Raw genomic sequence first — 17,644 nt, 5'->3', positions numbered from 1 at the left:
TTTATTTATTAGTTAAATTTTTAAGTTTAAAAAAATGTGGTTGATTAAATCATGACCTAACTGATTTTTTTCTCAGTTTCCACACCTCAGGGATGCCTTCCTTACTAACAGATGTCCACAGCATAACTGAAATACTGAACCTCTTCTTGTCCATCCCCTTTTCCAGCCCTTCCAATGTTCACACACAAAATGTCCATTAGTTTCAAACTTTTCCCAGGGCCTACTCCATGGATAGGCTGCCCTGGTGGCTCAGTGGCTAAAGCCTTTAACTGTTAACTGAAAGTTCTGCGGCTTGAACCCACTAGCCGCTCTGGGGGAGAAAGGTGTGGCAGTCTGCTTCCATAAAGATTTACAGCCTTGGAGGCCCTATGGGGCAGTTCTACTTTGTCCTACAAGGTCCCTATGAGTCAGGATCAGCTCATTGGCAATGGGTTACTCCATGGATAAACTAGGTTGGTGATATGTGTTGGGGAAAGATTACTAAAAATAAAATCTACTCTCAATTTAGAAAAACTTTCTACAAAAAACGGAAGAGAAAGAAAAGTTTTATTATCGAAAATTGTTAAACTATTACATAATGCATCACAGGCAATCCACTAAAGAGATGGCAAAGACAGAAAGAAATCTTATCCTTTATATAGTTAAAGGGATAATACAATCCATTATATGGTTTCAAGAAAATACTAGTTTCTTAAGGATACCTAAAGTTATGCTCCCCAGTGCATCTGTCAGTTTGTCATACTGTGGTGGCTTGTGTGTTGCTGTGACACTGGAAACTATGCCACTGGTATTCAAATACCAGCAGGGTCACCCATGGTGGACAGATTTCAGCTGAGCTTCCAGACTAAGACGGACTAGGAAGAAGGACCTGACAGTTTACTCCTGTAAATATTTCATCAGTGAAAACCTTATGAATAGCAGAAGAATATTGTTTGATATAGTGCCGGAAGATGAGCCCCTCAGGTTGGAAGGCACTCAAAAGATGATTGGGCAAGAGCTACCTCCTCAAAGTAGAGTCGACTTTAATGATGTGGATGCAGTCAAGCTTTCAGGATCTTCATTTGCTGATATGGCAGGACTCAAAATGAGAAGAAACAGCTGCAAACATCCATTAATAATCTGAATGTGGAATGTACAAAGTATGAATCTAGGAAAATTGGAAGTTGTCAAAAATGAAATGGAAAGCATAAACATTGATATCCTAGGCATTAGTGAGCTAAAACGGACTGGTATTGGCCATTTTGAATGGGACAATCATATGGTCTACTATGCCAGGAATGACAGCTTGAAGAGGAATGGCATTGCATTCATTGTCAAAAAGGACATTTCAAGATCTATTCCAAAGTACAACACTGTCAGTGATAGAATAATGTCCATAAACCTACAAGGAAGACCAGTTAATATGCCTATTAATCAAATTTACACACCAATCACTAAGGCCAAAGATGAAGAAATTGAAGATTTTTACCAACTTCTGCAGTCTGAAACTGATCAATCATGCAATCAGGGTGCATTGATAATTACTGGAGATTGGAATGCGAAAGTTGGAAACAAAGAAGAAGGATCAGTAGTTGGAAACTATAGCCTTGGTAATAGAAATGATGCTGGAGATTGCATGACAGAATTTTGCAAGACCAATGACTTCCTAATTGCAAATGCCTTTTTTCATCAACATAAACGGTAATTATACACGTGGAACTTGCCGCGTGTAATAAACAGGAATCGAATCAACTACATCTGTGGGAAGAGATGATAGAAAAGCTCAATATCATCAGTCAGAATAAGGACAGGGGCCAACTGCAGATCAGGCCATCAATTGCTCATATGCAAGTTCAAATTGAAACTGAAGAAAATTAGAACAAGTTGACGAGAGCCAAAGTATGACCTTGAGTGTATCCCACCTGAATTTAGAGACCATCTCAAGAATAGGTTTGCCTTGTTGAACACTAATGACCAAAAACCAGACGTAGTTGCAGGATGACATCAATGACATCATACATGAAGAAAACAAAAGATCATTAAAAAGACAAGAAAGAAAGGAAAGACCAAAATGGATGCCAGAAGAGACTCTGAAACTTTCTCTTGAACTTTGAGTAGCCAAAGCAAAAGGAAGAAATGATGAAGTTAAAGAGTTGAACAGATTTCAAAGGGTGGCTCAAGAAGACAAAGTAAAGTATTATAATGACATGTGCAAAGATTTGAAGGTGGAAAATCAAAAGGGAAGAACGCACTCTGCATTTCTCAAGATGAAAGAACTGAAGAAAAAATTCAAGCCTTTAGTGGCAATATTGAAGGGTTCTATGGAAAAAAAATTTTTTTTTTTAATGGGGAAAATATTAAATGACTCAGGAATATCAAAAGAAGACAGAGGGAATACAGACAGTCACTATATCAAAAAAAATTGGTCAACGTTCAACCATTTCAGGAGGTACCATATGAGTAGGAACCAATGGTACTGAAGGAAGAGGTCCAAGCTACACTGAAGGCATTGTCAAAAAACAAGGCTCCAGGAATTGACGAAATACCAACTGAGGTGCTTCAACAATTGGGTGCAGTGCTGGAAGTACTCACTCATCTATGCCAAGAAATTTGGAAGACAGCTACCTGGCCAACCAACTGAACGAGATCTACATTTATGCCTATTCCCAAGAAAGTAATCCCACCAAATGTGGAAATTATAAAAAAAAAAAAAAATCATTTATATCACACCCGAGTAAAATTTTGCTGAAGATAATTCAAAAACAGTTTCAGCAATACATTGACAGGAAACTGCCAGAAATTCAAGCCAGGTTCAGAAGAGAATGCGGAACCAGGAATATCATTGCTGATGTCAGATGAATCCTGGCCGAAAGCAGAGAATACCAAAAAGATGTTTACCTGTGCTTTATTGATTATACAAAGGCATTTGATTGTGTGGATCATAACAAATTGAGGATAACAGTGGGAAAACTGGGTATTCCAGAACACTTAATTGTGCTCATGAGGAACCTGTACATAGATCAAGAGGCAGTTACTCACACAGAACAAGGGGATACTGAGTGGTTTAAAGTCAGGAAAGATGTGTGTCAGGGTTGCATCCTTTCACCATACCTATTCAATCTGTATGCTGAGCAAATAATTCGAGAAGCTACACTGTGTGAAGAATGGGGCATCAGGATTGGAGGAAGAATCACTAGTAACCTGTGTTATGCAGATGACACAACCTTGTTTGCTGAAAGTGAAGAGGACTTAAAGCACTTACTGATGAAGATCAAAGACCACAGCCTTCAGTATGGCTTACATCTCAACATAAGGAAAACAAAAATCCTCACAAATGGACCAATAAGCAACATCCAGATAAACGGGGAAAAGAATGAAGTTGTCAAGGATTTCATTTTACTTGGATCCACAATCAACACCCATGGAAGTAGCCGTCAAGAAATCAAATGACCCATTGCATTGGGCAAATCTGCTGCAAAAGACCTCTTCAAAGTGTTGAAAAGTAAAAATGCCACCTTGAAGACTAAGGTGCGCCTGACCCAAGCCATGGTGTTTTCTATCACCTCATAGGCATGTGAAAGTTGGATGATGAATAAAGAAGACCGAAGAAGAATTGATGCCTTTGAATTGTGGTGTCGGAGAAGAATATCGAATATCCCATGGACTGCCAAGACAACGAACAAATCTGTCTTGGAAGAAGTACAACCAGAATGCTCCTTAGAAGCAAGAATGGTGAGACTACATCTCACATTCTTTGGACATGTTGTCCAGAGGGATCAGTCCTTGGAGAAGGACATCATGCTTAGTAAAGTAGAGGGTCCTCAAAAAAAAGGAAGGCCCTTAATGAGGTGAGGATAACAATGATTGTGAGAACAGCGCAGGACTGGGCAGTGTTTCATTCTGTTGTGTATAGGGTTGCTTTGAGTCAGAACTCACTGGATGGCACCTAACAACAACAACAAGGTTATGCTAAACTCCTTACAGGAAACTGGGAGATAAGGTGATTTTCCTTGATGATAATATTTCAAAAGAGGATAGTTCCCAAGCACTTGAGGAAGCAGCCTTGTTTTACATACCTTCCAAAAAAAAAAAAAAAAGAGACAAAGAATTTGCAATTACAAGTTTCCTAAAGTGGAATCTGAAAGAACAGGGGAGGAAGGAAATCTCTTCCTTTATTTTCAATAGGGATAATTAAAACTTCTTATTTTTAATTCCTATTTTTCCTTACGTATGCAACCCTGAGAACAAGTCGGAACACCCCCCTTTTCTCTTTCCTGGCTTCAGGCTTCAGTATTTTAGGATCCTGAGACACCTTGGCAAATGTGGCTGCAGGAATTGCGTATGTTTTGATGCTTGGGAGAAGTCACAGGGATGCATGAGATTGCCCAGGGAGAGAGGGCATTAAGCACTGTGGTGTAAAATGCTGCTCATGTTTGCAAAAGATATAACCTGCCCTTCTTCTGAGAGCAGCCACTGTTGCGGTTGTTAGCTGCCCTTGAGTTGGCCCCCGACTCATGGCGACACCATGTGTTACAGGGTAGAACTGCTCCATAGGTTTTTCTTGGGTGTAATCTTTATGGAAGCAGCTCACCAGGCCTTTCTTCCAGGAAGTCACTGGATGGATTCAAACCTCCAATCTTTAGTGTAGCAGTCAGTTACAAACTGCTTTTTCTGAAGCAATTTTTTCCTGTGTAATCATTTTCTTTCATTTCTCAGGCTAACCAGTCTGCCAGTTTGCATCATCTTTAAAAAATTAGGACCTTTCTCAAATTTGAAGAAGTTGAATATACAGTCCACCTTCAGACACTTAAAAAATTATTAAATAATGCCAACCCCTTGGAGATCTTGCAGTTTACACCAAAGAAAGGGCATTTATTCCAGTCTTTTATTTTGTGTCTAAGCCACTTTCTTATACTTGGCAAACCATCCCTTCCTTATTGAATGGTGCCTGAATTGGAATTATGGAGTTAAATATGGGCCTCACCTTTCCAGATCTGGATTCGCAAGATTCTCCCTCCCCCGCTTTACCTGGAGCACAGCATCCTCAGAAGCCTTAGGCTCCCTCTATCCCTGTGCAGATCCCACATCTTGCTTCATGATCCCAACTTTTCCTTTCCACCCTTTTGAAAGATGCATACTCATTGTCACATCCTCACCTGGCAGCTCATTGCCAATAGTGACAGATTAATAATTTGACCAGCTAATCACTGAGCTATGTTACTGGGAGTGGCCACCTTAATGGGCTTCTTTCCTGGGTTGTGCATTGTCCTGCGAATGAAGGCCTTCTGGAGATATTAAGCCTTACCCCAAATAACTGTCATGAATGTTCAGGCAGATGGAGATGTTTTTGAGGAGCCTTTAGGCTTTCTTTTAATTATACCATTTAGTAAGCAGTTCCATTCATCTCCAATTGCTGTGTGTGAAGAATGATAACTGTGTGCCATTTTGATGTGGTTTGAGCAGAGATAAAGCCATGGTCCAATGTTAATATTGTTGCATTTTAATTAATGACTAAGGGCAATCAGATGATTTAACTTTAAGCAGTTTTTAGATTCAAACTCTTGCGTCATGATTCACATTACAAAAACCTTTGGAAAAACCTTGAATTATTCACAAGACTCAATTAAGACAGACAAGGAGAAGCATCAGTGCAGGTCTCAGTGAAGGGGGTGGAGTCTCTAGTCTTGTGATGTTTTTAGTGACCATCACTGCTTCTCTACACTAACAGCATGGTAGGGATGACATGGCAAGTCATTTGGTGGGTGGTGGTGAAGTGATCTATCCCCCTTATACTTAGAATGAAATTTAGTGGCCATAGGGAAAATGAGAGCCCTGGTAGCCCAGTGGTTAAGCACTTGGCTGCTAATGGAAAGGTTGGCAGTTCAAACTCACCAGCCACTCCATGGGAGAAAGGTATGGCAGTCTGCTTCTGAAAAGATAACAGCCTTGGAGACTCTATGGGGCAGTTCTACTCTGTCCTATAGGGTCACCATGAGTCAGAATCAACTCCACGGCAATGTTGTTGTTGTTAGGTGCTGTTGAGTTGATTCCAGCTCACAGCAACCCTATGTACCACAGATTGAAACACTGCCTGGTCCTGCACAACGTGCACAATCGCTGTTATGCTTGAGCCCATTGTTGCAGCCTCTTTTCCGCTGACCCTGTACTTTACCAAGCATGATGTCCTTGTCCAGGGACTGATCCCTCCTGACAACATGTCCTAAATATGTAAAACGCAGTCTTGCCATCCTTGCTTTTAAGGACCATTCGGTTGTACTTCTTCCAAGACAGATCTGTTCAAAGGCGTCAATTCTTCTTCGGTCTTCTTTACTCATCATCCAACTTTCACATGCCTATGAGGTGATAGAAAGCACCATGGCTTGGATCAGGCACACCTTAGTCTTCAAGGTGACCTCTTTGCTTTTCAACACTTTGAAGAGGTCTTTTGCAGCAGATTTGCCCAATGCAATGCATCTTTTGATTTCTTGACTGCTACTTCCATGGGTGTTGATTGTGAATCCAAGTAAAATGAACTCCTTGACAATGTCAATCTTTTCTCCATTTATCATGATGTGGCTTATTGATCTAGTTGTTAGGATTTTTGTTTTCTTTACGTGGAGATGTAGTCCATAGTGAAGGCTATGGTCTTCAATCTTCATTAGTAAGTGCTTCAAGTCCTCTTCACTTTCAGCAAGCAAGGTTATGCCATCTGTATAATGCAGGTTGTTAATGAGTCTTCCTCCAATCCTGATGCCCCATTCTTCATCATATTGTCCAGCTTCTCAGATTATTTGCTCAGCATACAGATTGAATAGGTATGGTGAAAGGATACAACCTTGACGCACACCTTTCCTGACTTTAAACCACTCAGTATCTCATTGTTCTGTCTGAACAACTGCATCTTGATCTATGTACGGGTTCCTCATGAGCACAATGAAGTTTTCTAGAATTCCCATTCTTCACAAAGCTATCCATAATTTGTTATGATCCATACAGTCAAACGCCTTTGCATAGTCAGTAAAACACAGGTAAACATCTTTCTGGCATTCTTTGCCTTCAGCCAGGATCTATCTGATATTAGCAATGATATTCCTGGTTCTATGTCCTCTTCTGAATCCAGCCTAAATTTCTGGCAGTTCCCTGTCAATATACTGCCTCAGCTGCTTTCTAATGACCTTCAGCAAAATATTGCCTGCGTGTGGTGTTAATGATATTGTTTGGTAATTTCAGCATTTGGTTGCATCATCTTTCTTGGGAATAGGCATAAATCTGCTATTCATAAGGTTTTCACTGGCTAATTCTTTTCAGAAGTAGACTGCTGGGTCCTTTTTCCTAGCCTGTCTTAGTCTGGAAGATCGGCTGAAACCTCTCCTTCATGGGTGACCCTTCTGTTATCTGAATATTGGTGGGATAGCTTGCAGCATCACAGGAACATGCAAGCCCCCATAGTACGACAAACTGACAGACACGTGGGGGCCATGACAATGGGTTTAGTGAAAATGAGGAAGAGAAAAAATGAAGGGGTTGTAAGTTCAGGCATCAGATGAATGCGTCTGTCCTAAAACCATTCAAGAATTGGTCTCAGCTTGGAAATAGCTGGATCTAGGGGTGGGAAAAGGACTACAGTGAAGGCATCAACAAATGCCAGAAGCCCAGGCCAGACCAGAGGAGCCCTGGTGACTCCCTCTGTCTGGCTGCTCCACTGCAGGAGGAAACCCTCTCATTGCCAGTGCTTTGAGAAATCATGTAGTCCCTCCATGAGCACACATCCTTGCAACACCCAGGACTTAGGTATCTGCGGACACCTATAGGGGTGTCTTCACATTTTGAAGGCCATAAGGGAACAGAGAGACATGTATACTTCTGTTACTTATAGATGAAGAAAGGAGATTAAACAGGTTAATTTACTCACCCAAGTTATCACAGGCACAAGGAAGAGTTAAGATTTGTATACCTTTTGTATTTTTAAAATTCACAGCCTAGGCTTTCTACATTGACTTTCTGTTAGAAGTGCACAAAATAACCCTGCAAATACTAAAACGACCAGTTGCTGTTGCGTTGATTCTGACTCATGACAACCGTGTGTGTGTCAGAGAAGAGCTGTGCTCCAGTGGGTTTTTAACGGCTGATTTTTCAGAAGTAGATCTCCAGGCTTTCTTATGAGGTGTTTTTGGGCAGATGTGAACTTCCAACATTTTGCTTAGCAGCCAAGTATGTTAATCATTTGCACCACTCAAGAAAACAAAACAAAATACAGACCCAATGACTTCGAGTCCATTCCACTCATGCCAACCCCATATGTCTTCTCTTTTCTAGAACACACATATTCTGGATCTCTCTTGTGGTGACTGGGATAGGCCAGGAAAGGATGTTGAGCCAAAGGATCTCCATGGAGGTGTTAGGTCCTCAGACTAGCTGAACAGATGAGGCAATTCCCTGTGGTGCTGATAGCACTGGGGTTGGCAAAATTCCTATCACAGTCTGGAAATGAAGTAGAGCTCACTGAGTGTTATGTCTGAGGAAAATTGAAGCAAATCAGAAGAAATATTCCTCAGACTTCTAGCACGACTTCTAGCACGACTTCTAGCACTACTTCTAATTACTGACACCATCTCCACCATCGTAGGCTGCCTTCCCAGCTGCTTCCAGAGATGAACTATCTGTGTCCTCAACTAGGGCCAATCTCTTCATTTTTCACTATATTCCATTAACTCTTGTCTACAGAAGGACATTAGTCCAGCAATTTCTTGTTCTCCCTCCTAATTTACCAAGCTTTTACTCTGTACTCATTCCTAGTAGCAATCATACATTGATATTTCTCCCAGCTTAAAAATATGTTTTCTTGACCTTACTACCTCTTCTAGCTACTACAACCCTTGGTAGCAAAAATTTAAAACTTCTTTCTTCCCATTCTGTTTTCAATCCATTCCAATTTGACTTTTTCCCTGACTGCACTACTGCAACTGCTCTTGTGAAGGTCACTAATGACGTCCGTGTTACGAAATCTACTGGTCCATTCTCAGTGCTCATCTTACTTACCCTATCAGCAGTAGTTGATACAGTTGGATCATACCCTTCTCTTTTAAACACTTTCTTATCTGCGCTTCCAAGGCACCACCCGGTCCTAGTGGTTTTCCTAACATGCTACACTCTTCCCTTGCTTTGCTCCTTTCTCTTTTCCCTGACCTCTCACTGTCAGAGAGCCCCAGAGTTCAACCTTGATCCTTTTCTGTTCTCTATCTGCGCTCACTCCCTTAATACTATAATTCAGTCTCATGGCTTTAAATGCTATCTGTATCCTAAGACTCCCACTTTTGTACCTCTAGTCCAGATCTCATATATAAAACTCTCGTCTTGACAATCCGTCTTGCTTTGTAATAAACATCTCCAACTTTACGTATCTAAAACTCAACTCACCATCTGACCCCCAAAAGTGTTGTATCTATCCCAGTCAAAACCAGTTGCTGTGGGGTTGATTCTGACTCATGGCAACCTTATGTGTGTCAGTGTGCTCCACAGAGTTTTCAATGTTTTTTTTTTTTTTTTTTGAAGTAAATCACCAGGCCTTCTGAGGCACCACTGGATGTATTCAAACCGCCAATCTTTCAGTTAGCAGCTGAGCTCATAAACCATTTACACCACCCAAGAACTCATAGCATTCATTATTTCTGTTTATGGCAACTTCATACTTCAGGCTGTTCAGGCTGAAAAGCTTAGAGTTAACCTTGACTCCTCTTTTTTATTCATATCTCACATCTACACATTTATGAAGTCTTGTCTGCTGTTCCTTTCCACCACCTATAGTGCTACCACACTGGTGTGAGTTGCATCACTGCTCACCTAGATGACTGCAGTGGCTTTCTATCTAGTATCTCAGCTCACATATTGCTCCTCTAGAATCAAATCTTCACATAGGAGCTAGAAGGAATCTTCAGAAATGTAACCGAGATCATGTTGCTCCTCTGCTCAAGTTACCATGTAGTACCAAAGAGTAAGTTTCTTCAAATTTTGTATATGATGTGGTTTTCAGCATCTACACTACCTTGATTTTTCCCTTTGCATAGATTTGTTTGTTGTAATCTTATTAAAAATATGGTGCTCAAAATTAAACACAATATTCTAGATCAATGGCAAATATAGCGGGCCATCACCTCCCTTTGTCTCAGTCTCTATGTTCAGCAATGTAATCAAAGAGAGCATTAACCTCTCCTGGTTTAAATGACACATGATTCATACTGAGCCTGCTGTCAGCCAAAACCACAAGTTGGATTTGTTTATCTTTTCACACAAACTATTCTTGAATAAAATCTGCTCAATTTTATTCTTTTAACTTATGTGCATGAATTCTATGCTTATTTCTATTAAATCATGTCTTTTCAGTTTAGATCCATTATTTCAATCTGTTAAGGTCTTGATCCAGCATATGAGCATTTTGGTAAACTCTCACAACTTTTCATTGTAAATTTGATAATTTGAAAATATTCATTAAAATATTGATAAAATGTTGTCCTGGAGAAGACCCAGGAAAAGGCCTCTGCCAAACAAACAGTATCTATTTAATACTCAGGATATATAGGCTTAAGCAAGCTTTTTCTTCATCTTGCCCATGAAGTTGTCATTGAATAATTTTTCAAATGCTTTAAAGAAATCCAAACGTACTATACCTACAGAATTCTGAAGATTTTCTAGCCACGCATTTTGACCAAAAGAGAAAATGAAGCCAGTTGGTATAGTTTTACAGATGAGCCCGTGCTGCCTTTAAATGACCTCACAAACCATCTTTTATTAATTCTGTCTTGAGGTCAGGCTTTCTATCTGTAATTTGAAGATCTGGTCTTCTTCGTCGCACTGACATCTTTGTTATTTTTTTACTTATACTCGGAAAAAAACATTCATATACTTCTTTTGGATGAGTGTTCTTGGAATTTAAAAAATATTAAAAAATTAATATATTCTTTTATATAAATTCATGTTTTCAAGTCCATCATGTATTTTTTAGTGTCATCTTTCTTTTCCTATTTTTCTTGGCTCTCTTCTTTCCTTTTGCTCTTCTCCACTCACATTGTCTATCCACTCCTCCTCCAGTTACTCTATAGTCTCATCTAGTAGACAGATTTCCATATATTTTGCCTGTGCATATAATCATAGACAGGCTTCTTTGTGAATTCCCAGGTAGCCTATTTCAAAGAGAATCTGTTTTCTTATGTTATGATCCACACAGTTAAATGCCTTTGCATAGTCAATAAAATACAGATAAACATCTCTCTGGTATTCTGTGCTTTCAGCCAGGATCTATCTGACATCAGCGATGATATCCCTGGTCACCATACTATAGATTTTTAAAAATTTTTTTGAGACAAGAGCATTTTCTGCAGAACACAGGGAAAAATCTTAATTCAATAATAAAAAACCCGTTATCATCGAGTCAATTCGGACTCATCCTGACCCTATAGGACAGAGCAGAACTGCCCCATAGGGTTTGCAAGGAATGGCTGGTGGATTCAAACTGCCAACCCTTTTTGGTTTGCAGTCTGAGCTCTTAACCACTGTGACACCAGGACTCCAACTTAATAATGGCTATAAAAATTATAACTATTCCCTATGTGAATATTGTTACCTATGTGGCTTATTTTGTCCCTAAGACTCAAACATGTAGATTCCTGCTATAATACTCATAAGATTAAAATATTAGTGTTAGAACAAGGATGAATCTGTGAATCATCACATAACATGGAGGAATCTGGAGTACATTATGCTGAGTGAAATAAGTCAGTCACGAAAGGACAAATATTGTATGAGACCACTACTGTAAAACTCACATAAAGGCTTACACACAAAAAGAAACAATCTTTAATGGTTATGAGGGTGGGGTGAGGTGGGGATGAAAAAAAAAACTTAATAGACAATAGATGAGTGGTAACTTTGGTGAAGGGTAAGACAGTACACAATACTGGGGAGCCAGCACAATTTGTACAAGGCAAGGCCACAAAAGCTCCATAGATACATCCAAACTCCCTGAGGGACTGAGTTGCTGAGCTGAGGGCTGTGGGGACTGTGTTTTTGGGGAACATCCAGCTCAATTGCCATAACATAGTTTATAACAAAAATGTTCTACATTCTACTGTGGTGAGTAGCGTCTGAGGTCTTAAATGCCTTTGAGTGGCCATCTAGGATATGCCACTGGTCTCACCCCTTCGGGAGCAAGGAAGAATGAAGAAAACTAAAGATACAAGGGGAAGATTAGTCCAAAGGACTAATGGAGCACATCTACCACGGCCTCCACCAGACTGAGTCCAGTACAACTAGATGGTGCCCAGCTATCACCACTGAGTGCTCTGACAGGGATCACAATTGAGGGTCCTGGACAGAGCTGGAGAAAAATATAGAACAAAATTCTAACTCACAAAGAAAGACCAGACTTGCTGCCTGACAGAGACTGCAGAAACCCTGAAAGTATGGCCCCTGGACACATTTACAGCTCAGTAATGAAATCACTCCTGAGACTCCTCTCCAACCAGTCAAAGATTGGACAGGACCATAAAACGAGACTAAAGGGGCACGCCAGCCCTGGGGCAAGGACTAGAAGGCAGGAGGGGATAGGAAAACTGGTAATAGGGAAACTAAGTTTGAGAAGGGAGAGTGTTGACATGTCATGTGGTGGTTAATCAATGTCATAAAACAATATGTGTACTAACTATTTAATGAGAAACTAGTTTGTTCCTTAAACCTTCATCTAAAGTACAATAAAAATAATAAAAAAAGGAAAAGGTAGGGCAGATTTAACCACATAAAAACAAACATTTTTTCTTGTCAAAGATGAAGCCAAAATGGACATGGGAATCAATACTTTTTGGAAAGAAATTTCTCAATAAAAATCCAATGTTTAAAAGATGTTTATGTCACCATAAAAGTTTTTAACGGAAAAAATGGGACAGTTGATTTAAAAGCACAGAGTGAGGAGAACCTTTAAAATACACCACCAAACCCCAAAACCCATACAAATTAAAACAAAACAAAACTGCATGTAAGAAAAATACCATTAACAAAATCAAAAGACAAATGAAAATTGGGGGCCAGGAAATATGCAGGAGACCTGGTGGTGCAGTGGTTAAGGGCTCAGCTGCTAACCAAAATGTTGGCAGTTCAAACTCTACCAGTTGCTCCTTGGAAACCCAACCAATAGGGTCACTCTGAGTTGGAATCAACTCAATGCAACAGGTTTATGGAATATAAAACTCAGATCATACACCAACAGCTGCTTTCTTTTTAATCTTCTGTAAGAAAAGACCAAAACTGCAATCTAAAAATGGGCAAAGGATAGGAACAGAAAGTTCACAGAAATCTGAAATCAAATACATGTGAAAAATGTTACCCTCATAGAGCATAAGAAGAAAGTTCAAATTAAGAGGTACCAGTTTTTGCTTTCAAATTGGTAAAAGGAAAAGGAAAAGGTTGATAACACACTGTGTTGGAGAAGGTGTGGGAGAAACAGGCTCCCAGACATTGTGGTTGGATGTGTAAATTGAACAATCCTGAAGGAGGGTAATGCTGACAAACTCACATACCCTCTGGCCCCAGAAATAACAAGGATTTAATCTGTGGAATCCCTAGGTGGTGTAAATGGTTGACTGTATTAAGCTGCTAAACAAAAAGTTGGTTTGAGTCCACCTACGGGCACCTTGGAAAAAAGTCCTGGTGACCTGACAAATCAGTTATTGAAAACCCTGTGGGGCACAGGTCTAATCTGACGTATATGGAATCCCCGTGAGTTAGAGTCCACTCAATGGTGACTGGTTTAGCCTATGAGTATTCTGGCATGTGTAAAATGACACCAGTAAAGAGCATTTACTACAACATTGTAAGAGAAGAAGAATGGGAACAATTCTAATGTCCCTGGATCAGGAACAAATCAGGGTTCATCCATTCCGTGGAATGCTACGAGGTTGGAAAAAACAATGAAACAGTTCTCAGAAGGGTCTCCAAGATACAATTTTAAGAGGAAAAAAAGTAAATTGATGTGAATGGAAATATATATATATATATGCATTTATAGGATATATATATATATATATATATACACACACATGTCATCTTTATATGGATAGAAGCTATTTGGAAGGACACACAGCAAGCTAGTATCACCATTGCTCTGGGGAGTGAAACAGGGTGGCAGAAGGACCCACATGAAAATAATTATTTCCTTTAAACAAATTTTTGTACCATTTAGATTTTGTAGCATGCATATTTTTTAACTGTTCAAAAAAGAAATAATATGTTTTAATAGTCATACTATTTGGCCCAGTAATTCCACTTTGAATATATTCTAATAGTCCAACACTGTGGTATGAAGAATTACTTAGTAAGGCCTTTCTCTCCATGGTCTGGTAACTGCCACCCAGGTGATTGGTCTGTTTTGCCTTAAAAGAGAGCCAGCTCCAGAACAGTGAGGTACAGTCCACCACCACCAAGAAAGAAAGAGCTCTGGCAGCAGGAGATGGTGAGGTGGTTTCCCAGCCAACGGAGAGAAAAAGCTGAGCACCTCTGGGCAGAGACTGGGGCCAGGAGAGACATGCCTGGGAGCACAGCTGGGAAGAGGCAATCATGGTGAAAGAATTGTATCCTGAGTGTTCCTGAACCTGAATTGTAATGTTAGTTCCCTAATAAACCCCATAATCTTTAGTATGATCTGTGGAAAAAAAAAATAGTGTAAGAAAGGAACTAGACATTGTAATTGGTTCATTTGTTTTTTCCTCCCTTCTCCCTAATGTTCTGCAGGTACTACAGTTACCTTCTGGTCCCTTTGCCATTTAGGAAAATTCTTCCCATCTGCTCTCAGAAACCCTAAGCACAGTATCATTTCTATGAATATTAAGTTCTGGCCAATTCACAGGACAAACATGATTCTCCTCTACTGTTTGAAAACCAAGTTACCATGGGATTGACCAGTCATTTTACAAAGCATGTCAAGTGTAACAATCTGTCTATTAAAAATCTGCTGTTCAAAACAATGTATAACTTTGCCTAGGACACACTCCGAAAGTACTTTCCATTTACAAGTTTATTGTTCTATTTACTTGCATTTTCCCTCAAAGTTTTGCCTGCCTCATTGCCCATTTCCTTTTTATAAAGAGAAAATAGCGTTGTACCCATCCAGAAGGTGGGAGGTTGAGAGAGACCTGAGAAGAGTCTCAACTCCTACAGCTTGTCTCGATCTTCAGGGCCAAGCTGACTCAGTGTAGCATGCAGAAAAATGAAACCATTCCCACTACCAGGCCATGTGATATTAAAAACAAAAGAAAAAAAAAAAAAGGAAAGAAAGAAAAATAAAAAAGAAAGAGCAGAAGAGACTGGAAATAGCTAGAGTGACTCAGAACTTAATCCCTATAGGCCAAACCTCCTTGAGGTTTCTTAGCTGAATTCCCACACTTAGTGTATTTTATTATGCCAGCTTCTAATCTGTCCCCTGCTTTACCATGGAAGCCTTTGCCCCACAGCTGGGGCTCATTTGGTTTGGAGTTTCATCTATAAATTGCTGCCAGCAAGGATCTTTGGGAGTTAATTGGTGAAAGTGACCTAAAATGGGAACTCCAGAAGGGAACCAGAAAGGCTCAGCATTTTCTTTCTCTCTTCTCCCAAGAATTTATATTACTCAAAGGAACGACTGGCTTTGAAGCTTAAGTAATCTCTTTTAGTTAAAAGCTGAAAATCACCTTAGATGAGACCCCAAAAGTATCAAGCAAAAGTATGCTTCTCAGTCCTATAATAGAGGAGTGTGGAGCAGCCAGTGTTGGCGATTCAAAATCCCCGTTTGGACACACTTCAAAGAGTGACTCCAGGCGGAGCTGCTAAAAGCCTGCCAGTCCCAGGATGCACAGATTTCCAGTCATGGGGCCTGAGCTCAGTTCCTGAATCTGAGAAGGATCATAATTGCTGTCCGTTTAATCTTCTTCGCAGGCTATCACATGGAGGTCACCTCACAGCAGAACACAGAGATTTGCAATAATAAGAGCAAAAGTTGTAATGATTTGATCTTCCTTAAAAAAAAAAAAAATCTTTGCAATGACACTGGTTATTAACACAAGTATAGGAATTTAAATTGGAATAAAGGAATTCCAGGAACAGCTTAGGTGATAGGAAATCAAGCATGGTACCACAAAACTGGTAGTGAAACAGGTATAGTAGGTGTGAATCTCAGTTCATAAACTAAGGTGTACAAACCTATAACTTCTTTTAAAAATGTAATTTAATTTTTCTAGACTCCTTTTTAGAGCAGCTTTAGGTGTATAGAAAAATCATGCAGAAAGTAAAGAGAGTTTCCATCTATTCCCTCTTCTCCCTGCACACTGTTTGCCCTGTTATTAACATCTTGCATTTGTGCGGTACATTTCTTGCAATTGATGAACAAATATTGATACATTATTATTACCTAAAGTCTATAGTTTACATTCGGATTCACTCTTGTGTTGTACAGTCCTGTGGGTATCAACAAATGCATAATAGCACATGTCCACCATTACAGTATCATACAGAATAGTTTCACTGCCCTAAAAATGCCCTGTGCTCCACCTATTCATCCCTACCCCTGAGCCCATAACTCAACTGATTTTTATCTTTAGACTTCCACTCCATGGAGGTGGTGTAATTTAATCTCAGTCAATTGCGGGCTTTTAGGGTCCTAACTGTTCCTCAACGACATCTGTACCAATTTCTCAGATAAGAAGAATTTAAGGTATCTAGTGGTTGGCTGCTAACCAAAAGGTTGGCAGTTCAAATCTACTAGCCACTCCTTGGAAACCCTGTAGGGCAACCCTATAGGGTTGCTGTGAATCAGAATCAACTCAATGGCAACTGGCTTGTTTTTTTGGTATATGGAGCCTTTGGAGTCCTGATGGCACAGTAGTTAAGAGCTCAGTTGCTAACCAAAAGGTCAGCAGTTCAAATGTACCAGCTGCTTCTTGGAAACCCTATATGATGCAGTTCTACTCTATCCTATAGGGTTGCTATGAGTTGGAATTGACTCAATGGCAACAGATTTGGTTTGGTTTTGTATGGAGTCCTTGGATGGTGCAAATGGTTAAGTACTCAGCTACTAACCAAAAGGTTGGTGGTTTAAGTCTACCCAGAGGCAACTTGGAATAAAGGCCTGGTGATCTACTTCCAAAGAATCAGCCACTGAAAACACCAGGGAGTACAGTTCTACTCTGAGACACATGTGGTTGCCATGAGCTGGAATCCACTCAATTGCAACTGGTTTAGTTTTTTTTTTTATTATCCCTCTGGGACTTGGTCCTTTGCCTGTATGACTTGCCATCTGATGTCCCTTGTGCCTTCTGCCTTGCCTCATTGATTCTTGTAGCTCTGTTACTACTTCCATGCAGAGCCTAGTAGAACAAGAACAATTTGGCCACTTCACAGGCATGTGAGCCTTCAGTCAGTACCTCTCCAGGCTCTTAAGGCTCTATAAGGAGAGTGATAGGCTGTTCTGCTGTTGGAGTTTTCACACCTCTCTTGAGTTTGGCCACATTTCAGGAGAAGAGCAAGTTCTCCAACTAGACTCACCAATGTTTATACCTTCTGTTTTGTATGTTTGTATAATGATCTCAAATCCCTTGAGGTATAAATCACTATTATGCTTTCAAAGTACATATGTACAAGCATGTGAGGT

The sequence above is a fragment of the Elephas maximus genome, chromosome 5 (genome assembly GCF_024166365.1).
Source record: "Elephas maximus indicus isolate mEleMax1 chromosome 5, mEleMax1 primary haplotype, whole genome shotgun sequence".
Classification (NCBI taxonomy): domain Eukaryota; kingdom Metazoa; phylum Chordata; class Mammalia; order Proboscidea; family Elephantidae; genus Elephas; species Elephas maximus.
Note: the sequence above shows the minus strand (reverse complement) of the source record.